At 35.0% G+C, this 26,099-nt stretch overlaps 1 long non-coding RNA gene across 3 annotated transcripts in view; it reads right to left on the reverse strand.

The window, feature by feature from the left end:
- LOC144228405 (uncharacterized) overlaps nucleotides 1-23,685 on the reverse strand; it is a 63,716-nt gene extending 40,031 nt beyond the window's left edge. For 2 of the 3 annotated variants that reach the window (XR_013334183.1, XR_013334181.1), the window contains exon 1: nucleotides 23,609-23,679. This is a non-coding gene — a long non-coding RNA (uncharacterized LOC144228405). Of the gene's footprint in view, nucleotides 1-23,608 lie in introns of all 3 variants that reach the window. The other variant, XR_013334182.1, reaches the window with a different exon arrangement.
- Between the last annotated feature and the right edge of the window lie 2,414 nt (nucleotides 23,686-26,099).

Below are 26,099 nucleotides of genomic sequence, written 5' to 3' on the forward strand. Positions count from 1 at the left end.
ATTTTTTAATGTGTGTGTGTGTGTTTTTTTGTTTTTTTTTTTTTTTTTTTTGAGGGAGAGAGAGAGACAGAGAATGAGTAGGGAGGGGCAAAGAGAGAGGAAGACACAGAATCCAAAGCAGGCTCCCGGCTCTGAGCTGTCAGCACAGAGCTTGACGTGGGGCTCAAACTTACAAACTGCAAGATCATGACCTGAGCTGAAGTCAGACGTTCAACCGACTGAGACATCAGGTGTCCCCCTTTTTCTTTGTTTATTTATTTTTGAGAGAAAGAGACAGTAAAAATTCAATCACAATACCTAGATAACTGACTCTATTAACAAGATGTTTATATATATAAGTAAATGCCACATAACTTCTGTTTAAAGTGTGTTCATTTTTAATAGATTTTAAGTAAACAATATGTAGCCATACTTTGATAGCTCGAAGAAAAGTGACAAATTTGTCCAGCCACCTCTTAGATAAGTCTGTTGGCTTCCTTCACCTCTCAATTCCTAACTACCTGTCTCTGACTGCATAAACTTGTTCATGGCCATCTAAACCCCTTTCTAAGGCAGCTTTCTCTGGAGGGTGCTGCTTAAACTCCAGGAATGCTATTCTTTCACTCTCAAGTCCAGCCAAGATCCTTATATTCTCAGTGTGTCTGGTGTCTCTATAATGTTAAGAATAAAACCATCTGCTTAGTTTATTAAAATAATTCATTCTGAGGAATGATTTACCAATAATCCCAGTAAAAGTAACTGCAATTTATATATACTATTGTATCTAATATATTCTGAAATTGTATTTCAATCAACTTATTTTTCTGTTTATTATCTATTTTACCTATTGGGATAGAAGCTTCATGGAGCAGGCATCTCTGTTATCACGATTCCTCCATAGTATCCAGTTTAGACTCAGTGGTATTCATTCATGTTTCCTAAAGAGTAGTGAACTTTAGAAGTTCAGAAAATAGACAGACAATTATAGGTGATTATGACTGGGTGGGAAAGAAGAAAGGTCCATTAGGCCGGATTGTGAAGGATGGATAGGATTTGTATGCGTCAAGTACTTAGGTGCTCAACATGTTGCTACCTCACAGTCTACACACAGAATCATTATGCACACAGCTAGGTGTCTGATATGTAAGAGTCTATGGATGTTTATCTCACCTAACAATGGATGGAGAAATTGGAAAATGCGGTCCAGGCTTGGGACACAGAATGAATTTGGTAGAGGAAAGTAGCTGGTGCAGGTGGTACAGGGAGATGCTGGCTGAGGGCAGAAAATACAATATTCTGGAAAGCCTGAAGACATAAGTTGAACAAATCTGTCTTTCCCATATGTGGTCAATGTCTTGTTCCAATTTACTGATATACAATAATTTACTTAGACAGATTGATAGATTTGATAGATGATAGATAGATAATAGATAGATGATAGATAGATAGATAGATGATAGATGATAGATAGATAGATAGATAGATAGATAGATAGATGATAGATAGATGATAGATTATAACTGTATGCTTAGACTCATTAAATTTTTTTGTTGTTTTATATAACATATTCTATTGAAGGAAATCTTACTTCCATTGAATTGTATTTCAGCATTCTCAAGTAAGCTCAGTTTGCTGGACAATATATCAAAGAAATGCTACAAGTCTCAGGCTACAATAGTCATTATTCTTCTGTAGTCAGTATTTAAAAATTTTTTTTTAATGTTTTATTTATTTCTAGGAGAGAGAGAGACAGCGTGAGCAGGGGAGGGTCAGAGAGAAAGGGAGACACAGAATTGGAAATAGGCTCCAGGCTCTGAGCTGGCTGTCAGCATAGAGCCTGACACGGGGCTTGAACCCATAAACCATGAGATCATGACCTAATAGAAAGTTGGACGCTTAACTGACTAAGCCACGCAGGTACCCCTGTAGTCAGTATTTTAATAGGTTAATTTATTGGTTCCACTTTCTCAAACTTAGTGGCTAGTTTATCAGATAAAAGCAATAGTCATGTCAAATTAAAGTAATAGAATATTGGTCATGTAACATAGGCAACTTTCCATTATCACACAGAATGAAGTCTCAACATTGCAATCCAATTAATCAGAATATGAATAAGTACAACATCACATTTATTGAAACAATTTCTTGAGAAAAAAATTTTCTCTAAGTTTTTCAATACACCTTTTTTTTCCTCAGACCAGTGTAAGATTATTTTGTATACTCTGAGATATCATAGTCATCCCAAACTCCTTCAAGATAGATAAAAGTCACTTATGAAAAGTGTTAACCATCTACCTACATTTTTTAATCTTTTAAAAAAATTGTTGGAGAACAGACAATATAATACATGACAATATTTTCTTAAATCTTGCATTAGCACAATAGGACATGATTATTTCAGAATGGTTACATTGGAAGGTTTTGCTTTACTTTTATTCCTTTGCTCTTTTCTATGTATATCAGAAACCCTGATTTCATGGTTTGACTTTGATTCTAGGTTGCTCAAAACAAACATTTGCCAATATTTATCTATCTATCTGTCTATCTATCTATCTATCTATCTATCTATCTATCTATCTAACTTACACCCAAGAAATTATACTGACAAAAACAGCAACAAGATAATTCTGAAAAATTATTTCACTATAAAACATTTTTGAAAATACCTTATCAAAAGTGAACAGATTCTTCTCACAGTATCTATAATCACAGAGAAAGTAAAATACTGTCTTTCATCTTTATGAAACCAAGAAACAAGTAATGAGAACTATTTACTGTAACTGGATTTTTCCTTTAGAATTCAATGGTGATATTGACTTTGAATATAGAACATGCGTCTCTAATTTGACGTATGTCAGACACATCAAAGACATGTATCAAAAGTGTTATCTTCATCCAAAGTAGGTTATTTAGGGGCACCTGAGTGGCTCAGTCGCTTAAGTGTCCAACTTTACTTCAGGTCATGATCTCAAATTTCATGAGTTCGAGCCCTACATTGGGCATTGGGCTGATAGTTTGGAGCCTGGAGCCTGCTTTTATTCTGTGTCTCTCTTACTCTCTACCCCTTCCCCACTCTCTCTCTCACTCTTTCATGCAAAAACAACGAATAAACATTAGAAAAAATTTAAAAAAAATGGAAACAAAGTAGGTTATATTATAACCTCAAATTAAATAAATTTTTTTAAATATAAGCATACAGGTTAAATGACTTGTATTTAAAATGGAGTAGTATAATTTATCAAAATAAAAGATATAGTCAAAGTAAGCAGAGAGAATTGAAGGTCGATAGAAAAGTCTCTACAACAGTAATGATAATCCCTTGCAGATTAGAATCCTTAATAGAACCATGCACTACAAACAAACTATGATATAAGTCTTAAATGCTGGTCACATAGGTCATTTAAATTTTCTAGTAAAATATTTTTTAAAAGTAGGAATTAATTTTAATAATAAATACATGAAAATGTAATCATGTTCATATGTAATTCATATAAAAATGTTAATGAGATACTCTATATTCCTTTTTTCATACTACATCTTTGAAATCTTGTGTATATTTTATAGTTACAGTGCCTCTAAATTTGGCTAGCCACAATTCAAATGCTTATAAACTACATATGGGTAGTGGAAACTATTTTGGACCCTGGAGTTCTAATGTGTTCAATATGCAAGTCCAACTTTAAAAATTTTTCATTTTCACAAATTACTCTTATAGCCATTTTAATTGTATAGTTTCCTACATCTTTTTTATTTTGTCTAAACAAAACAATATAAAACTTTTCCAATAGTCATGCCACTGGGCTTTGTTGAACCAACTCTAGGAAATAATCTGGTTTTAATTAAATATTCAATTTTAAAGAATCAGTTCACTTTGTGGGCGCCAGGGTGGTTCAGTCAGTTAAGCGTCTGACTTCAGCTCAGGTCATGATCTAGCAGTTTGTGGTTTTCGAGCCCCGCATTGGGTTCTGTGCTGGCAGCNATAATATATCTTATATAATAAAATAATAAGTAATTATTTTATTATATAAAATAACACACACCCACAATGTTGTTAATTTGTTAGTCAAGAGCTTTCCAGGGGAAATCTGAAACCGGTTCCTGTAAGCCTAGGGCAAGGAAAACAGATAGCTTTAAAAATAAAACTGCCATTTCTTTTATGAGCAAAAGATTTATCTAAGAATAGTGAAAACTTGCAATCTGGGACAAGCAAGCTATGGCAAAACCATTAGTTAAGTCTAGAGAACTAAGGCGAGGAATGCGTTTTTATAGAGGAAAGTGGGAATTTGTGAAGACTGTTTGTTATAAACAAAATGTCCATTGTCTGAGACCTGGAAGTATAGCACAACTCATTGGCTGAGTTGTGATAATCTCTCATTGGTTAAGCTGATACACGGGGAGAGGAAGCCTTATTTCCTTCTGCAGCAATAGTATAATAGTATTCATGTGCAAGATTCATCCATGTGCAGTTAACGGTGAGTGATAGGACATGAGCTCCCCTTGCTAAACCATTCAATTCCATTCCCTCCATAAGGTTTTCCTTTATTAAGGGTGAGGTTTCCCTTTATTAAGTTTGAAAGACCAAAGAAAGAGGCAGGCCATTCCAGATTGGCAGGCAGAGGTTTAATAAGCAAGGGAACTTCTATGTTAAGACCTGTCTTGGGTGGCCACAAGAGCAGTAGATCTCCACAACCCCCTACCAAATATTAGTTTATAATGAGGCTTAGTCATGTATACCATTCAGATGGTCTCAACAACACACTGCTATCTCAAGGTTGTGTCTGTGGGGCTGTTCCTGGGGGTGGAAAAAGTATGGGATATACATTCCAAGGATGGGGGAATGGTGGATGGCGGTGAGACTCCAATTCCTGGCCTTTGATCCTGAGTCAACTAGAGGTCACATCCTCTTGATGACCTATACCAGTATTCCTGGATCTTGTGACCAGCTCTCACAATTTCACAGGCTTTCCTCTTCTTTCATGTGCCCAGAGCAGTCAGAAAAGGGTTTCACTACCATGAAGGTGGCTCCTTTGGTAGCAATTTGGCTACTGTGGAATAATATGCCACAGCAACAATATAGACACATGGCAGAGAAAACATAATGATTCCCAAAATCAGTGACAACTTTTTCCACTAAAAGCCCCATGATCTGAACCCATCTAGGCTGGGGATTAAATCATTCAGGGCATTCATCTGTGTCCCCATGTGATATAATAAAGATGATATATTAGAAGACTCATCAAGAATGAACACAACATTCTGTTTACATAATGGCACAAGTGTCTCCTTGTGAGGCAGTAATAATGCCCAAAGTCATCTTATTTTGAAGGACAGATTTCCTCAGCAGAAACATTTCTGTGTTCAGTGAATACAGACTTTGTCAGCTATATTCAAGATTTACTGGGTGAATGTAGTAAGTGCTTCTATATGTGCTGTAATAGCCTCCATGACGATGGAGGGAAAAAAGAATGGCAGTCAAAAGAATGTATCAGTGGAAAACAGAATGTGCCCACCTGTCCTTGAGGAGAGAGAAGCTGGAAACTTTAGGAACTTGACCTCATTGTACATATCAAACACGTTGGTCAGGAGAGGCAGCACGTTAAGTCATGAGGAGATAAATGGGGGCAGGATATTCCAGAGCAGGGCCCCTGTCTTCTTCCCTCTTCCAATAGTGGATGGTCCATTCCAAGTATAATACATTTCCACAGGTCCAGCTTGCAGCAGGATAATGGAATCTCTGTGGAGGTTTAGTAGGACCCTCTTACCCAAGGTGCAAAGTGACTCACCCATCCTAGAGGTGCATTTCATTGACCAGTAGATAACTCCTGTTCCAGGTATGATGGGTCTTGGTGTTCCGAGAAGCATGGATATTGATCTATGGTGAGAGTCAAGCCAAAGGCTGTTTCCTATGATTTCAACCCAGTTATGGTATTGGGTGTCTTGACAAAGGTCCCTGGTCAGGCATATAGAGCAACAGGTGCTACTGGTGAACATTCAAATGTATCAAAGTCTGGAACCATTCTTTAGGACACCTGGCCAAGGTGATTTTACTTGTTAGTAATTTCATTTGCTGTTTTCATATTTTTTTTTTCTTTTTACCAACTATGCAGCTTACTGGTTATATGAGAGATAGAATCTTCATTCAATGTCATGTTATTTTGTTCAACCTTGCACATCATGACCTTTGGAATATGACCTCCAATCACTGTTTAGTTGTTGAGAATATCCATGCTTGTTACTCAGTTTCTCTATTATAGCAGCCTGGTTGGCACAGTGGTCGGGGAAAGCTTGGGTTGGGTCAGATGCAGTGCCCACACAACTAAGGCATGTTAGAGCCAAATATGGGGGGGACAATATAATCAATGTGGGAACTCGCCATTTGGGAACTCTGCTGAATGGCCCCAGACTCCTTTGGTGATTGCTTTGGACATTTTTAGAACACACAGGACATGCTGTCACTGCATTAACCAAATCATAGTATGTCAAGGGCATTCCAGCATCCCTGACAATATGCCATCTCACCTGGGCTAAACAGTGGCAACTCCTTCTATGTGCCCAATCTGCATATATTGCAAACTCTCAGGTCTCCTGGTATATCATATTCACTGTATGGTTGATCTGTGTAACTTAAATTATATGCTATCTGTAATTGTGTTGGAATCATGTTACATACTCATTGATTCCAGGTTAGCACCTTGGGCTGGTCTTCTTGAAAAAGTTTTCAGGCTATTAGCCTTCCAGAAATCCCTGGATTCAAGCATTGGATTTCCATTAATTCAACTGCTTCTAATCAGTCAGTTTTCTCTGCCAATCAATCTTTTCCTGGTTGGTCTCTGACACCTTTTTCCTGACACTGTGTTATAATTGGAGGCTTTGGCATTGCTGCATTATATTCTTAAAAATAAAGTTTGGCTTTCTTACAAGGCACAGAATAAAACTGAGAAATCGAAGAAAAAAATTTGCCAGTCATAACTTACACGTCTTGGTGATTTTAAGCATCAATACTGAATTAAGGTCTGTATGTTATTGGAATATTCTCTAGATTTTAGACCTTATATTGCAATTAACATTTACACAATGTTGAATATTTTAGCTCTTCTGAATTTTGCACCCTAAAGAGAAGACACTTTACAGTCTATTCAGCAGATTTTTAATTTTGTAGAAATTAAATAATTGTAATAATTATAAAGAAAGTCTCTGTAACCTGAGCTTAAGTAGTCAACATGGACATGGGAGAGAAGTTTTATTGATGACATTCAAAAATATCAGGTAAGAGGTATAAGAAACTAACTTTGTCACTGAACTTTTCAGAGTTCCAATAAAAATAGAAGTTAGTCTGTTTTTGATTCCCGATTTGAGCTGAAACCAAGAGCTGACCGCTTAACTGACCGAGCCACCCAGGAACACCAACCCCGCAATCAATCTTTTAGATTAACTAAGGTGGGGATTGAAAGCAAACTGCCCTTGAAAGATGAAATGCTGATAATTTAAAGCAGATAAAATTTGGGGTGCCTGGGCGTCTGACATCAGCTTAGGTCATGATCTCACAGTTCAAGAGTTTGAGCCCCACATTGGATTCTATACAGCTTAAAGCCTGGAGCCTGCTTTGGATTCTGTGCCTCCCTCTCTCTTGCCCCTTCCCCACTTGTGCTCTGTCTCTGTTTCTCAAAAATAAATACACATAAAAAATGTAAACCAGATAAAATTTTATCAAATTATCAATGCAGTTAGTGGAAGAACACTACACATAGAAGTTTTTCTTTGACATGGTCAGAGTGATAGATCTTACAGTCTGGATTTCCTCATAATTCATTGTGTCAGCATGGTCCAAATATAACTGGGCTTCATGTAGAAGCCTTCAGTTTCTTGCTTTCAATTCAAAAGTTTAGTGTAACATGCAGATTAAAACCACTTAACATGATTTTTAAGTAATCATGTGAAAAAATAAACATTTCAAAACATTGGCTGGGAAATGTGGAAACCATAGCATACAGAGAGAAATGTAATACCAAAAATTGTAGCTTCCCTTCAAGGGAATCAGACTTCATCAAATGGAAATTGAGAGGAAGTTTCTTTTTCATATACGTGATATGCTACACATCCCTTCCCTTTTGCAGATAAGAGAAATTACAGGATACAAAATAATTTATGGCCACAGGAGTAGAAGAAATTACATATTTGGTAATAAATTAGGCTGAGCAAAGGTCTAAAGTATTCAATGTCACCCTGCAGCCAATCTGATCTTAAATGACATTTCCCACCATTTAGTGTTAGTGGATACAAGGATTCCCTTGAGGTAGAAATGCTGTATTTTCCACATAAACTGGAACTGTTCACCTTTGTGAAGAAAAGTGAAGTATACCAAATATTTATGTGAAGTCATAAAGCTTATATAAAATAGAAAGGCTAATCATTAAAAATTACACTTGCTGTTAGATAAATATGAAAATACAGTGAAGTAAGTGCAGTTTCTTACATAAATAAAGGTTAATTTTTCCTCTTTAAGAAATACAACAGGGGCGCCTGGGTGCCTCAGTCGGTTAAGCGTCCACCTTCGGCTCAGGTCAGGATCTCACAGTTTGTGGGTTCGAGCCCCGCATCAGGTTCTGTGCTGACAGCTCAGAGCCTGGAGCCTATTTCAGATTTTGTGTTTACCTCTCTCTGTGACCCTCCCTCACTCTTGCTCTGTCTCTCTCTGTCTCAAAAATAAATAAAAACCCCCAAAAAATGTTTAAAAAAAAGAAATACAACAATAATTGAGAAGTATGAGGGTTTTTCTGAGATAATTATATTACTCCTTTGTGCAGGAGTATATAACAAGCCAGAATAGTGATAAAAGTTTTTCTAAATCTATTTGCAGTATAGAAATGCTATAATTTGCTTATTCTATACATATGTAGGGATGACAATGTTTAATTCAGTTACAAATGCAAATAATGTTTCTTTAAGTTATCATAAGAAGTTTATATGTAATAGGGGCGCCTGGGTGGCTCAGTGGGTTGGGCCTCCAACTTCAGCTCAGGTCATGATCTTGCAGTTCATGGCTTTGAGCCCCATGTCAGGCTCTGTGTTGGCAGCGAGTTCAGAGCCTGGAGCCTACTTCAAATTCTGGGTCTCCCTCTCTCTCTGACCCTCCCCTGCTCACGCTGTCTCTCTCTCTCTCAGAAATAAAGAATTAAAAGAAGTGTATATGTAATAATCTCAATTCCATTATACATTTTCATAATTTAAATTTTTATTTTTATACATATATTATTTTTCAAATTCATATTTGTTACAAATATAATCTGACATATTTGACTTAAGTAATAAGAAACATTAATCAGAAACAAATTGACTAAATAATTTCCATGAGTATATAAATTGAACAACAAAAATAAACAATAAATATTGTAATAATTAAGTATAATGAATATTCTAATTTATTTCTGTGAGCCTCCTACTCAAAATCTTATGTTGATGAGAATATTTTTAGAGCATGTTCATTATTTTCATCTTCAGTAGTTTTATCTATCCACTATTAAGTTAAATGTTCTTTTACTTCATGAGTATAAAATACTATAAATATATATAAATGTTTGGAAAATAAGTATTTTAAACAACTCAAGATTTATGCAAATCTACATCTCATTATCTTTTAAAATAGATTTTTCTTCTTGTAGTGTACCTAATATTTGAAATCAATATTTAAAATACTGGTCTGCCTGGGTAGCTCAGTTGATTAAGTGTCTGCCTTCATCTCAGGTCATGATCTCACTCTCCCTGAGTTTGAGCACCACATCAAGCTCTGTTCTGATACCTCAGAGTGTGTAGCCTGCTTTGGATTCTGTGTCTCCCTCCCTCTCTGCCTCTCCCCTGCTTGTGCTTTGTCTGTCTCTCAAAAATAAACATTAAAAAATTAAAAATAAATAAATAAAATAAAATACAAAGGCAAGGTCATTTTATGTTTTATACGTATATGTATAGAGAGAGTGGGGGAGAGGGGCAGAGGGGAGAGACTGAATTCTTTTTTTTTTTTTTTAATGTTTTATTTATTTCTAGGAGAGAGAGAGAGACAGCGTGAGCAGGGGAGGGTCAGAGAGAGAGGGAGTCACAGACCGAAACAGGCTCCAGGCTCTGAGCTGGCAGTCAGCACAGAGCCCGACGCGGGGCTCGAACCCACGAACCGTGTGATCATGACCTAAGCGAAAGTCGGACGCTCAACCGACTAAGCCACCCAGGCGCCCCGGGAGAGACAGAATTCTTAAATAGACTACATGCTCAGTGCAGAGCTGGACAGGGGGCTCAATCCCACACCACTGAGATCATGACTTGAGCTAAAATCAAGAGTCAATCACCCAACTGACTGAGCCACCCAGAAAAGAAGAAAGGCAAGTCCATTCTTTTTTTTTTTTTTTAACATTTTTTTTTTAATGTTTTATTTATTTCCAGGAGAGAGAGAGAGAGACAGCGTGAGCAGGGGAGGGTCAGAGAGAGAGGGAGTCACAGACTGAAACAGGCTCCAGGCTCTGAGCTGGCAGTCAGCACAGAGCCCGACGCGGGGCTCGAACCCACGAACCGCGAGATCACGACCTAAGCGAAAGTCGGACGCTTAACCGACTAAGCCACCCAGGCGCCCCAAGGCAAGTCCATTCTTAATCAGAATTGTGTACATAATAGTGGATGTTATGTCACACTTCATATATAAAATTTCTCATGTATATGAACTATTACTCACTGAAGTGAACTTCAGTTAATGAATTTTTCAGAAAATAATCTATTATGTAAAGTATGACACAAGTATAATTACCAAATAAAGTTATTTTATATTCCAAACTGTAGGCTGTAAGCACATCCTTATAAAACTTGTTAATCAAATAATTAGTATTTTATTTCTCACTCAGATATTCTTAAATTTCCAGAATTTTAGATGAAAATATATTTATAAGTAATTCTTCGACTAAAAGCCCCTTTTTGAGCATTGGAAATCAAATGATTCCATTGTATCTCAGAAACCCTAAGCATCATTTAAGCTACTTAACTTTTTAATAGTTATTTAATAACTTCTAAAAGTTATTTAATACCTCTTAAAAGCTCCTTTTTGAGCTTTGTAAATCAAATGATTCCATGGTATCTCAGAAACCGGATTCCATGGTTTAACTTTTTAATAACTTTTCTATCCACCACAGTACTGATAGTTATTGCTCATGTTCCTGCTTTTAATTGGAATGTGGTTATTTCATTTATGCCCTTTAATTATTGTATAAATATGTTATAAGCCTAATTTGATCACAATCTCCTTTGAGCAGGAAGCACATTATATGTATTGTTTTCTGTCCTTACAAAAGCTAGTTCATTTCTGAATACAAATCATTATCCACTAAAAACCTGATGAATTGTTATTTTAAAAATATGCTAAATTATTTTAAAGTGATTAAAGACAATTTTATTACAACAGCATGTACTTATTTTATTCTAAAATAATGAAATGCATAAAAATCAGCTTTTAGTTTTGTTTCCGATCTGTAAAATGAAGTTATTTTGCCAATGTAAAATACCAGCAACTCATTTGAGGACCATGCCATCTTCTGAAAATGCCACACACCTGTTACTTAGATGTGTCACAGTTGCAGCATATCTCAGATGTGTCCAGAGTGGAAGCAGCAAGTAATTGACTACTCTTGGACAATGGGTGTTTTCCTGGCCACAGCTCTGGTTATTTTGGGAAACAGCTATGGAGCAAGGTGGCAGAGGCAGATGGAAGATATAAAGTCAAATGACTCTCTGGCATAGGTGACCTCTACTTTCACTCTCATCAGCTTGTACAAAATGGAGCTTAATTTTTTTAAAGTTTATTTACTTATTTTGAGAGCAAGAGATCTTGAGCAAGGCAGGGGCAGAGAGAGGAGAGAGAGAATCCCAAGCAGGCTCAGTACTGTCAGTGCAGAGCCCAAGGTGGGGCTTGATGCATGGCTCCATCCTGCAAACCGTGAGATCATGACCTCAGATGAAATTGAAGAGTCAGAAGCTGAACTGGCTGAGCCACCCAGGTGTCCCCAAATGGAGTCCTCTTTTAAAGAAGCTGACATCTAGTAGAACTTGGCAAAGCTTCATACTATCTTTTATCACTTATTTGTTTTATAGTTCTGTTGTGAATCTCTAAATCATGTTTATTACTGTAAAAAAAAATCCCATAACTTTCTGGGAAAAAAAACATTCATTGTTCATGCCACATGAGGTTTTTAAAATCTTTAGACTTACCTGAAATATGACTTTTTCAATTTTATGGACCAGGATATAGAGAAATGGTAATATAAAGTAAAAAAAAAAAAAATAGTATGGACCTGCTCTTACATTTGGAAATGTTTCTCTCTAACAATATCTTTGTTATCAATCAGAGCACCATGTCTATCTATAAAGCTCAAACACAAAAGATCTGGCTTAAAAAAGGAATATGTAAAATCAGGTGAACTGAGTATATATATTTTTTCCAATGGCTATGTAAAATAAGAAAAGTATTAAATTCATTGTATTTTTCAGTATACTTATTATTTAGTAATAAAATAAAAATGTTATATCTGGTTAAATTTAATTACAACTTATGAAACAATGCTTCTGTTTTAATAATATCCTGATTCTGGGTGCATTGTACCCATCACAAAATAAGTATATGCTTATATTTGTTGGTTCCAAACATTATAAGATGAATAACATCAAAAGATTTTTCTTTTTAAATTTTTTTTAATGTTTTTTATTTATTTCTAGGAGAGAGAGAGAGAGAGAGAGAGCGCGTGAGCAGGGGAGGGTCAGAGAGAGAGGGAGTCACAGACTGAAACAGGCTCCAGGCTCTGAGCTGGCAGTCAGCACAGAGCCCGACGCGGGGCTCGAACCCACGAACCACGAGATCATGACCTAAGCGAAAGTCGGACGCTTAACCGACTAAGCCACCCAGGCGCCCCAAGATTTTTCTATTTAAATCCCAAGCACATGTAATCATCAAAATCAAGATGAGTGATCAGAGATTCAAGGCAAATTTAGACCAGACCATCTAGTTGATAAAGTTTTGGATTTTAATGGTTTCCATTCTGGAAGAGGACACTTATCAGGCACACTTACCTGTATTCTGTCCTAGTTAAACTAAGTTTTCACTAAACATTTAAAAACAAAAATAAAATTAGTTATTCAGTGTACTCATTTCAAGAGTTTCAACCATATCTCCAAATAATGGAGATCAGACAGATCATTTTCTTCACACATGTGCTCTACACCAAACTATGCAGTTATAACTGAGATATAGGTAATGATTACGCTGGCTTCTGATTCAATGCACTAAAGGGGATGCATACATCCTTAGTTTCAGAAGGAATGATGCTACTAACATTGAAGATCTTAAAATAATGTGAAAGTACCCTTAGGAAAATCATTCTTTCATATAGCTACCTAAAAATACTGAACGATGCAGTATTTATTCTTATGTTAGAATTTTGAGGAAGCCTTCATGTAATCCAATTTGTGAGAAATTATAAGTTAAAATTATAATCCTTTTCTTATGAGATTCATTTGAGCTTAGTCAAACCTAATAAAATGCCATGAAGAATAAATTATTGTTCATAATTGTCCTCCCCAAGACTATTTTTAATAATTTCCTCTAACGTCTGGAGGAGGAAAATGCATGTTATACCTGTGAAAATGTAGAATGTTGAGAAAAAGAAGCAATTTCTATTGCTATTAGTTAGCAAGTTTCAGAATTTGTTTTCACGATCTCTTCCCTATTGATTAAGCACTTTAAATGTTGCATGTGTTACACAAGTACAGGTTTTTCCATAAACCCCTGGCGTTTGTTAACATGCTTTATCTCAGTCAATTGAATAGGCCATCACATACAGTGAATCAAGACCCATTTGTCTTACACACATTTTTGAAGCTGTCTAGAATAACTTCCTGACATAGAATCATATTTTTGTATTATTTTAGATTTTCCATTTTTGACATAAGGAGATACTTTGTGAGCAATGTTTGCACTTAAATTTAGAACGCAATATGTGTTTTGCTAAATACTGTTACAGTTGTGTAACCAATGAAATTCATACTCTAGTTCAATTTATAGATGAATTGAGGAAATCTTGAAGAAAAGTGTTTTATATTCTTTTCACAAGAAAGAAAAGGAAAGGAAGGAAGGAAGAAAACTAGGAAGGAAGGAGAGAGGAAGGGGGGAAGAAGGAAGGGAGGAAGGAAGGAAAAGAAGGAAAGAAGGGAGGAATGGAAGGAAGGAAAGAAAATAGAAAGAAAGAAAGAAAGAAAGAAAGAAAGAAAGAAAGAAAGAAAGAAAGAAAGAAAGAAAGAAAGAAAGAAAAAGAAAGAAAGAAAAAAGGAAGGAAGGAAGGAAGGAAGGAAGGAGAGAAAGAAAGAGAAAAGCTAATTTTGGAAATTAAATATTTGATCTCTCTGAGGGAATTTGTTGTTCCTCACTGTAGCCTCAGCACCTAGAATAGTGTTCAGAACATAGTGAGTATTTAATAAATAATTATAGAGTAAAAAATATCCAATACTATTCCAGAGTTTACTTTTAAATTAAGCAAAACTGGTATTTCTTAGAGTATAGTTGTGTGTGAATATAAATTTTGTATATGAGGAAAAGAGTGGGTTGCTCTATCTCTATAGAGCAAGTTCTATAAACTTCACTGTTACTCTGGCAGGGATTCTATTCAAAGAAATAATAATTTATCTTCAACATAACCCTTAAAATTTCAAAAGTGATACTTAGTTTTTGTCATATTTTTATCTCTGTGGGAGAATAAAAATTATGCTCTAAAAGAAAAGAAAACCAAACATTAAAAATTAATGTTATTGCACCAAATATTTTCTACCTTTAAAATTTTTTAAAAAGTATAAGAGAAGCTAAAATCAAATAAGAAAAAGGAAAAAAAATACTTGAAATAAAACCCCTTTATATAAAAAGGATCAATATTCCTGGGAAGTGTTTTCCAGTTAACTGAACCTGAAACAAAAAGAACCAATTTTAAATTTCAGCAAGTGGATTTTGTGTGATTGAGGATTCTCAATACTGTTTACAAGAGTGGCTACACCAACTTGCATTCTCACCAATAGTGTAAGAGGTTCCCCTTTCTCTACATCCTCACTTACACCTGTTGTTTCCTGTGCTGTTAATTTTAGCCATTCTGACACATGTGAAGTGGTATCTCATTGTGGTTTTGATTTGTGTTTCCTTGAATATGAATGATATCGAGCATCTTTTCATTTGTCTGTTGGCCATCTGGATGTCTTCTTTGGAAAAATGCCTATTCATATTTTCTGCCCATTTCTTAACTGGGTTGTTTTTGGGTGTTGGGTTTGGTAAGTTCTTTATATATTTTGGATACTAACCCTTTATCAGATATATCATTTGCAAATGTCTTCTCCCATTCAAAAGTTTGCTTTTCAGTTCTGTTGATTGTTTCCTTCACTGTGCAGAAACTTTTTATCTTGGTGAAGACCTAATAGTCCATTTCTGCTCTTGTCTCCCATGCTTATTTTCTTATATTTTACAAATAAATTATATGTTAATATAATAAATACAGTATATGACACATGCATTAATTTATCTGACAAAATTATATGCATTGATATGCTTATTAATAATTTTAAATTTTAAATATTAAAGAAAGAATATTGCATATAATTTACTTTCTTTAATTGCCAGAAATTCCATATTTATAGTAGAGAGAATTCTATATGATTTGCTTCTTGGTTTTAGAAAATGTGAAACATGTCTATTCAAAACTGATATTTTGGGACACCTGGGTGGCTCATTAGTTAGGTGTCAGACTTCAGCTCAGCTCATGATCTCACGTATCATGGGTTCATGCCCCATATCAGGCTCTGCACTGATAACAGGAAACCTGCTTGGGATTCTCAATCTCTCTCTCTCTCTCTCCACGTCTTTCTCTCTCTCTCTCTCTCTCAAAATGAATAAATAAATAAATTTTTTTTAAAAAGGAAACCCTGACATTTTGAGGTGTCTGGGGGACTTAGTCAGTTAAGCAGTTAAGCATCCAACTTGATTCAGGTCATGATCTCATGGTTCATGGGTTCGAACCCCATGTAGAGCTCTGGGCTGACAGGTCAGAAACTAGAGCCTGCTTTGGATTCTGTGTCTCCCTCTCTGTCTGTCTGTTTTTCTCTCTGCCCTTCCCCCACTTATACTCTCCATTTCTCTAAAAAATAAATAAATGCCTTAAAATACTGACATTTTTCTTAGTTTATCTTAGCCAGTTCAGTGTATAATTTGATCTGCAGCGTTTAAGTCCCTTAGGATTTCAGCTAGATATAACATTCTTTTTTTTAAGTTTATTTATTTACTTTTTTGAGAAAGAGAGCATGTGGTGGCAGGGCAGAGAGAGGAGACAGAACTCCAAGCAGGCTCCGCACTGTCAGTGAAGAGCCCTTTGAGGGACTGGAACTCACAAATCATGAGATCATGACCTGAGCTCAAACCAAAATTTGATTGCTTAACCAACTGAGCCACCCAGGTGCCTCTAGATATCAAATTCTAATTCAACTATTATTCTTTATATGAATAAATGTAAAACAAGACAAGAAATTTGTGATTTGAAATTTTGTAGGCAATAGCTTTTCATTACATGTACCATAACGTTTTTAATATTTAAATATTTCTGATAGGTAATACTAATAATTTAAGTAATATTTAAATATTTTTCTCAAAACTTTTCCAAGTGTGAGTAGTTCCCAAGTTGTATATTTACTTACCCAAACTACAAACTAAGATATATTTGTGTATAAGTAAATTTATTCTATTTAGTTGAAATTTGTTACCTTTAAAATTTACTCATTCTATAACATAGTCAACACTAATGCTATTTTGAAATAACTGAGCTGTTCTTCTATCTGAAATAGAATATGACTGTGTAGGTATTTACACTAATAATAATGGGTGATGACAGTTTTGGGAGTACTTATTTTATTTCAGCAACTGTAATAAATGATAGAAATAATGTAAACCTTTGATACTGACCACCATCTTAGAAGTATTTACTATCATTATTCTTATTTGCAGGTGGGAAAGTGAGGCTAAATATTCACAAAGTAAAAAGCATATCTGAAAACTGAAACAAGTCCTCATTCAAATAGCCAGATACTGGTGACACAGAGACACTATTCAAGCCAGCAGTCTGTTCCAGGACCTCTGCCATCAGCACTTGTGCAATTCTCACCCTCCAGTCAGTTTGGGTGGAAAGACTGGGGAAAAAGTTATTGCACCAAAGACCTTATAGGTGTCTCAATTTCAAAATGTGTTCAATGGCTAGGGGGGGAGTAATTTTATAGATCCTTTTGCCATTCTGAGTTGTATATGTATTCAAAATGAAAACTGTTCCTTGTAAGTTTCTGTCTTTAAAAAAAACTAGGGATTTATATTTTGGAATGTCAAAAGCTATTACTAGTAACAGAAGAGAACAGATAGATAATCCCTTGCCCTGAACAAGTAATTATATTGTCTGGCTTCTGAAGACTATGTATCTGCATGTCTACATATGAATCTAGGGCAAGTATCCTTTACTTGAGTTAGTGGAAATTGAGAGTGCCAGTATCTGAGAGTGCTTGAAGAAAGCATGAAATATATCGTAAGTCTATGGATTGTGTTAGCATAAGTGTGAAGTAATGGATGGTACCTTTAATAAAATTGGTATAGGTGGGGCGACCTGTGTAGTTCAGTCAGTTAAGCCTCCGGCTTCAGCTCAGGTCATGATCTTGCGATTGGTGAGTTCGAGTTCTGCGTTGGGCTCTGTGCTGACAGCCCAAAGCCTGGAGTTTGCTTCCAATCTTATGTCTCCCTCTCTCTCTGCCCCTCCCCCATTCTCTCTCTCTCAAAAACACATAAAAAAAATCAGAACAGGTTATTAAAAAAAAAGGACTACAGGGTTCTAAAGAAAGTGGCATAGATATTCAGTATATACATTCTCTTATATATCATGTGTATTCATACGTACTACAGTAGCTTGATTCACAGGTAATGTGCTCTAGAACAGAGAAGAGGCTTCAGGGCATATACAAATTTAAAGTTTCATGCAATCCTTGCATGCACATGTATTAGCCAGAGCAGAAGTCCATACCTTTCATTAGAATCTCTCAAGTGTCCATATAACAACAACAAAATTTAAAGAAAATGGTATTTCAAATTCGTTCTTAACTTGTAGTTGACCTAAGTAAACAATTGCAATTTAACAGTTACTTCCCCCCGACACTTTGGAAACAATATTTCACTGACTTCTGGCTCCAATTTTTGCAATGGTAAAATCTACTCTTTCTTTGTAGGTCATCAGTAGATCTCACTGCCTCAGTGTTTTAGGGATTTTTTTGTGACTTCCTTTTCCATTTTTTTTTTCTGGAAATCAGGCTTCTAGACTCTAACGATGCCTAACTTTTGCCAGTTTACAACAAATTCTCAGCACTTTCGTTGAAAGTCCTTCCTTATTCTCAAAACTCTTCTTCTGGGTCGATGCCGGAATTAGTCATGAAATGACCACATTAGCCATGACTACATACATTAACTTAAATTTAACATTGTTTTTCCATATTTTTATTTATCTTTCGAGGTTAAAATAACTTCTTCCAGTCTATTATCTAGTTTGTGTGTTTCATCTCTCTGTTAAGCTATTTGACATGCCTTTCTTACAATGTCAGTTATCACTTGATTAGAGTGATAGAATACCTTCCAACACAAAAATGCACTTGATAAACGATTCCTTAGAAACTTGTTAATTAATTGGATGAGACTGTCACCAGTGCATTCTTGCCCAAGGCTTGTGGGTATAAGTGTACATTTTCAGAGCTCAGTTGAAGCCCTAACAATCGTTCTCATAACTGAAGTGATAGGATATTAACTTTCCAAATATGCTGAATCATAATTCATAAATCAACAACTTCATCTAAATATAAAAAGTGAGACATTTTGACAGGTTTTGAGAATATGATCCCAAATGTAACAAAGCTCACTGGGTGAGGGCAATGTGACATCTTCTTCACTCTCGTTTTAGATTTTATAAACATGTATTTCACTGTGATTTCAATTTAGAAAAATGATAATTTTACCAAACAGCTGTTCCTCTTTTTAGTCACTATAATTGAAATTGAAAATTTAATATTTTCTTCATGTAAATTTTCTTTTATAGTGTACAAACTATTTTTCTTTCTAAAGGACATATATGTTTTATTTGAATCAGAAATATTTGGTCAGTTAAAATTTATACTTTGTTGCTTCCCTATGGTCACACAAATTATTATGCAATTTAGTTTAATGAAAACTTAGTTTATACCTAGAATTGTTCTTTGATTTTAAAAATTAAAAAAAGTATCAAGCCTAAATGACAGCATGTTATAAATGAAATGTGTTATAAAATAAAGTTATTCTAATAACTTCTATCCCTACTATTCAAAGGATGTAATGTTTATCTATAGTTTGAAAACAGCCACCCAATTAGGTATAGGCAGTAGCTTCACAGGATGTAATTACAATGTATGCATTTTAATATGGAGATAGTAATTTGAATATTACTGAGCTTAGCTTGTATACACTGTAAGTAAGGTCCTGTACAGATTCCATTATTATGATTTTAAAATCTTAACAGTTCTAATCTCAGCTAAAGTCTTTGTTTTGACTGAAGTTTGCATCAAACTATTTTTTATAGTGAAAGAAGTCATTTTCCATCAATGATACAGGATTATTTTCTCAATTTTGATCTCAGAGACTTTGTTGCTGGCATTTACAGTATTTTAAAGGTATGGCTTTTTCATGACAAAATACAATAACTTGGTATGTTAACATATTAATTGTAAATGGAAATGTGAATAGGGATATAGTCGATATAAGTAGATCAAATTAAAATATTACATGCATATACTTCCTTACACATAAAAATGCTACATATCATCAATAAATGCACCCAGTACCAGAATAGATTACCTTTCTTCCAACGTCTATCTATTAACATACAAGAGTCCACTTTATCTAAGTTTTCACTTCCCGTGGTTTCAGTGGTCAACCACATTCCAGAAGCAGATCATCCTCCAGCTGATGTCTAGTCAGAAGGTCAATAGTAGCCTAACACCACATGACAATGCCTTTGTCATTTATCTCACTGCATCTCCTTACATAGACATTTTATCATCGCACATCATCATCATAAAAAGGGTGAGTACAATGCAATTAGATCTTTTGGGAAAGAGAGAAATGACATTCAAAATACTTTTGTTGTGTATTGTTATAATGGTTCTATTTTATTATTAGTTATTGTTGTTAATTAATTACTATGCCTAATATATATATTAAGTTTTATCATAGGTATGTGTGTATAGGGACAAACATAGTATATATACGGTTCAATTCCATCCATGTTTTCAGGCATCCACTGAGGATTTGGAATGTACCCCTGGGTGGATAAGGAGAACTATTGTATTTTAGAAAACATTTGAAAACACCTCTCCCATAAGATAACAAAGGAAACTATTTATACACTATCTAAACTTAGAAATAGGCATTTTCAAAAGCCTGAGAGGTCGGAATAGGTGAAGTTACTCTAAAAGCTGACACAAATGTAGGCCTGGCTAGAAGGATCCAGAACATCATCTTAAAAAAAAAACAATGTAGTAATTTATTAAAAGTATGTGTAAGATAGAAATGTTGTCGAAACTAACCTACATATATGTCAAGCCATGAAATTTTTGTTGTGACATAAACACACACCCACTCCCACACATATGTTTACATTCTTTGTAATCCAGAAATTGGTTTGTATCAGTTTACATGAAGATTCTGTGATTGTATAATATGCGTTACTTGGAGTTTAAAATGAAAAAAAATATCCTCACCTGTTTTTCCTCACTTTCTCTGAGCAGATTACCAGATATAATCCAAATCAAGTAGTAATTGTTAGATCTGTGACAAAGGCATGATTAGACCACTGTATAGAAATGAAGCCATTGTAAACATTTGTGCATATGAGGAATGTACGATATTTTCAAGTGTTCCTGGTGGATTCCTACATAGCTAACCTGGATAACCTCCAATCCTCCAAAAAAAAGAAAGAAATTGTTTTATTTAAGAACCCCCAAACCCAGAGGAATTAAACAACCACACATTTCTTATAGATCATCATTGTCTGGATCAGAAAATCTGCATGGCACCAATAGAGGTCACTCTTCAGATTCACTTGGCAGATGGGTCTGGATAATCTGGTTTGCTCTGTGGTTGAAAGCTGTCTGGCTGGACTCAGTTGACGGTTCCAGGGTAATTGGCATTCACACCTTGCAATTCAGGACTTTTAGAGAAAGTATTTCAAGAGACCCAGGCCCACGCTGAAATGTCGTTTTTGGCAGAGTCCCTGCAATTCCTAAAAGATCAGTTCTGCTACATTACTTTGGGCTAAGAATTCACTAAGACCTGCCCAGATTCAAGGAGAGGAAAAACATGTGATTCCAACTCTCACTTAGAGGAGTCACAAGGCGTTTACAGACGTTTCTAATCTACCATACAGAAGAAACTAAAAGACCTGTTTTTATTTTTATTTTTCAAAGGAATTAGCTTTTTTTTTTTTTTTATTCTACATCAGTGGTTTAGGGCATAATAGAAAGTAAAGTTTAGACATAATAAGTTTCTTTTTTTAGTATAATTTATTGTCAAATTGGCTAACATATAGTGTGTAAAGTGTGCTCTTGGTTTTTGGAGTAGATTCTTCACTTACATACAACACCCAGTGCTCATCCAAACATGCCCTTCTCAGTGTCCATCACCCATTTTCCCCTCTCCCCTATCCCCATCTACCCTCTGTTCTCTGTTTTTAAGAAAAAAACTTACTTAAAAAATGCTTTTATTTTAATATACTGTTCTTCATATTAACTGGAGTGAAACCAATGTGTTTCAATTAATTCTTGTGTGTCAATACAATCCTTAAGAATACCCTACTAGGTACAAACTAGGAATTATTGCTGGCCTCAGAATCGATGATAATAAAGTAGCTCTCTTATTCTTGTTTTAGGACTCTAAGTATACTAGGATAATGGTACAATCTGGGTAATAAGACAATTTTTGAAATCACAGGTAAAATGTTTCCCTCTATATTTAAGACAGTCTAATTTCTATTATAAAGCTTTGTTACTTTCATTTCCTTTGTACATTAAAAAATCACATCTTAACTCAGTCTGTACCTACAGACTCTCATAATTATTTTTATATTAATGAAACATGCATTGGTAATAAAACATGTATATGGTAATTCAGTAAATACTACTTTAATATTGAAGTGTGATGGATTTATTGGAATCTTAATTTATATCCCTTGGACATTAGAAAGTATCTTGTATTGCTAACTACTGCTTTTATCCCTCACGAAAAATTTGGCTTATCTCTGCACAGAAATAATCACAGATGCAGAAAACTCGATGGGGAAAAATGTTAATAAGATAATTTGATGTTTCATATCATGAATCGTCAACATGTAACTTAAATTTATCTCATACAATCATGAAGTATAATTAATAGATAATATGTAATGACTACCTTGTTACAAATGATATCTAAATGTAATTAAATGTATTGTGCAATCAGTGCTTATTTTGTAAAACCAAATAGAACATGCCTGGAATCTCCTTTGTTTTGAAAGCATAGTATCTTTGAAACGTTGAAAATAAATAGGCTGGTTTTGGCTTAACCTGAAACATAAAAGCAGTTTTGAACATTAAAAAGAACCTAATTTTCCAAATTTCTTAGACTTGATGACAATATAATAAGAAGTTTGGCTTCCAATTGTGAGTGCTTGTGCTGTTTTCTACACTTTTGTAGCAAATAATTATATGCTGGGTTCAAAGGTAAAAAGTTTGGTCTTGAAAGTTTTCTAACATAATAATAGGCAATTTTATTTCATTTTTAAAATCTCCATTCGATTTTATTGATAAACACTAAGTCTGTGAAGCAAACAAACAAAACCATGAAACACAGTTTCAGGATAAAAGTAGCCTAAGTATTTGCGATGTTAAGTATTTTATTTTCAGCAATAACTAGCTTTCCATGGCCTGCTTATATGGAAATTACTAATAGTTTCATTATTAAGATAAGTATGTCACTAATTAAAGTACATTTCAGATCACCTAATGGCCCAGATCCAACTAGGAAGGAATAAGCAAACTAGATAACTTCAGTTTTTATCAGTCATTATACGCATTTTCAACTAGAATTTCCTCTATTTCTCATACTGAAAGCAGATAAGAAATCTTCTTAAGATGCAATGACACTAATTTTCAAGAACAATAACTAAATCAAAGGAGCAGGATAAAATTTAAAGAATAATATTTTTAAATTATGAAGTGACCAGACGTACCTGAAACATGTATATGGTATTTAAATGAAGTTAATCACTTTGGAGAGAAAGTGAGGGAGACATGCTTGGAATCCAAATCACTTGTGTATCAAGATGAATTTCCCCATAAGAAATAATGGATATTCAGATCATTCATTCCATAACCCAAAAATATTCATATGAAAAGGTTATAATACTATAATATAATATATGTTATATTATAATATAATACAAAATAATAAAGAAAATACAAAATATAAAAAATAAACAAATTAACCTGAACTTACCTTTGAAGACCTTCATGACTGGTGTGAGGGAGATGAGAGAGAAGAGGGTTATTGTGTAGGACAACTTTCACTGTCACTAACAGAATCACTGCTATCTCTTGGCTCAATGGAATCTTTTTCTTTTTACGCAACTTTAACAGGAAACCTATCCAATGACATTTTTGCCTCCTTTGAGGATTTCACGGAAATGAGACATTGCATTGTCCTCAAACTGATTCATCTCTCACACTGCTACAGCCTTATTCGGGTGGTGTTTTCTACAAATTTTGTACTGTTTCCAACATTTTACAAATCTCCCTGATCTCATTTGATGTGAAGTATTTTCCACCTTTTTCTCTTCCTCCTCTGCAGACGAGATACAGGCGTAGACTTCTTATAAAGTCTTGCAATTTCAGCCATTTGAATACCTCGTTTGTACTTCTCAATGATTTCCTTCTTAACTTCCACTCTAATCATCATCTTCTTTTTACCACTTTTGTGTTCAAGCTTTTTTTTGCATGGGGGCCATTGTATACACTTACATAGATGTTGACTACGGTACAGTATTAAACTCTTGTCATAGACTGTATTTAATGGAACTGGAAAAAAGGCAGCAGAGGAAAGGGTCTATATCTGCAAGCAGCCTGACCTCAAATGAAGCAAAGCATTTCTAAGCTTACTCTTGTCTAGAAAAGCAAAGGACTGTCCATAGGTGCTTGGAAGTGACAAAAAATACACCAATACCATTTGTGAGCCCTTCCAATGTTCTGAAAAATCATGGATTTCTATCAAGCACCACAGTCTGAGACCAAGCATATGAGCATGGGAGATGATCACCCACAATCTCGGAGAAGGAGAGAGAGAGAGAGAGAGAGAGAGAGAGAACCATTGGCTCAGTTGTGATCATGTCGTGTTCAGCATCATGTACTACTCATATTTGCAAGACATAGCTTGTTTATCAGGTTAAAATTTATTAGAAATGGCTGTTCATCTTGTGGAACATTTATAAAACAAGTTACTCACAATCCAAGGTTTCACTATATCTTATTGGTTCTTTTTTTGTTGTTGTTAATTTTAATTCATCAGCATTACATATTATCTTGATATTTTCCATGTCTCTTACTTTTATCTTTCATGGTAAATGAACGGTGAGGGTTGACTTACCTCTGTCAACACAATGGACAAATAAAGAAGAAGCAGTCTGTTATATATTTTATATCTCTAATCATTCAGGATAATACCTAATCACTAGATCCATCACTCTGACCTAGAATGATTCAAATATGATTTTAAAATAGTAACAATCAGAAAGTATAGACTTTAGTGTACTACATTACTTAGTATACAAACATTTACCTGCAGGAATGAATGAAAATAATCCCAGAGGTTCCTGGGTGGCTCAGCCAGTTAAGCATTCAACTCTCAATTTTGGCTCAGGTCAGGATCTCATGGTTTGTGAGATCAAGCCCCACATCAGGCTTTGAGCTGACAGCACAGACCCTTCTTGGGATTCTTTCTCTCCCTATCTCCCTGCCCCTCTCCTCTGCTCATGCTCTCTTTCTCAAAATAAATAAACATTAAAACAATTATTCCAATGTGCTGGTATATCTGGTATAGGTTAGACATGTATGAATTTTGAAACACAAAATATTGTAGAATGTTGGGTATGAAAAGGTTCTGATGCCCAGCTGCTGCTGCAACTAACTTCTTTTATATATGAAGAAACTGAGATTCCAGGGAAGAAAAATGACTTATCTTAAGGTGGCATGACTAATTTAATTAACGCCATAGGTAGGGATAGAATCAGGGCTTATCATGTAGGAGATGGAGTCACATCAGCAGGAAAGAGTAACTTATCATAGACCTTGTTTAATATTAACGGTGCAGCCGGCTGGGCAGCTGACTTCAGCTCAGGTCATGATCTCACAGTCCATGAGCTTGAGTCCTGCGTCAGACTCTATGTTGACAGCTCAGAGCCTGGAGCCTGTTTCAGATTCTGTGTCTCCCTTTTTCTCTGCCCCTCCTCTGCTAATACTTTGTCTCTCCCCTTCTAAAAATAAATAAACATTAAAAAAATAAAATTAATAGTGCAAACTGAAGATAAAAAGAATAATAACTTTTCATAAGTTTCTTTTTTCTTTTTAAAAATCTTTTCTGTTCAAAGCTCCTTCACATTTCCTGGATCCAAAGCAGAGTACTTCCAAGGCCACTCTTCTTTCGATTCGTTACTCCTCAAATCCTATTCTTATAAGCTGTTCTAGTAAAATCAAGAACATTGATCTTCTCTTAGAAGCTTCTGTATAAGTGCTTAAATTAATGATGGCATTATAAATCAAATAATTTGAAAATATTTCCAAAACACAAAAGGAACCATAGAGCATAAGTAGTAAATTTGTAAGATTTGGCAATTACACAAGAAAAGAGAGTTGAAAGAACTCACAACAGTCCAGAGGAATACTCAGGTATAACTTTCATAAAGGTAAAGATATGCAAAGCAGGAGATGGCTGGAGA

The sequence above is a fragment of the Crocuta crocuta genome, unplaced genomic scaffold (assembly GCF_008692635.1).
Source record: "Crocuta crocuta isolate KB4526 unplaced genomic scaffold, BGI_CrCroc_1.0 scaffold369, whole genome shotgun sequence".
Lineage (NCBI taxonomy): Eukaryota > Metazoa > Chordata > Mammalia > Carnivora > Hyaenidae > Crocuta > Crocuta crocuta.